The sequence below is a fragment of the Chaetodon trifascialis genome, chromosome 16 (genome assembly GCF_039877785.1).
Source record: "Chaetodon trifascialis isolate fChaTrf1 chromosome 16, fChaTrf1.hap1, whole genome shotgun sequence".
NCBI lineage: Eukaryota > Metazoa > Chordata > Actinopteri > Chaetodontiformes > Chaetodontidae > Chaetodon > Chaetodon trifascialis.
In genome coordinates this window covers 19,047,820-19,048,328 of record NC_092071.1, presented here as the reverse complement: position 1 = coordinate 19,048,328, position 509 = coordinate 19,047,820, and positions in this window count along the sequence as shown.

Sequence of the window (509 nt, the reverse complement as noted above, 5' to 3'; positions counted from 1 at the left end):
GATTCCGGTAGGAGTGTGAGAGAGGGAGAAAGAGAGAGGCAGACACAGCTTGAAGCAAGACATCTGTGAGTGTATTTATATGGGACTGGGGGAGTCTCTGCTTTGAGGGCAGGACCAACCCCCATCCTCTCTGACACAAGTTACTGGCATTTACAAGAGTGGTTCAGCAGCCTACACGAGTACAAGAGGGTGACAAGGAAAGACATGGAAAGGCAGCATCATTTCATCAGTTGTGTACTACTGGTGTGCGTCTAAGAAAGATAAGCAGGTTGTGGAAAGAGACTGAATACCCAATAGCCTGCATGTAACATGCACAATGAACAGACATTGATTTAAACAAGCACAAAATCACCTTCAAAACGTGGCATGCAATTAAATTTTTTGACAGTGAAAAATCACCGCTGAGGAACCATTAAGTGCTACTTTTCCTCTTTGAAAGGTGTGACATTTAGAAGAAATGCTAAGCTACTGAGGGTAATCCACCAAACTTGCGCCTAACCTTTACTAAA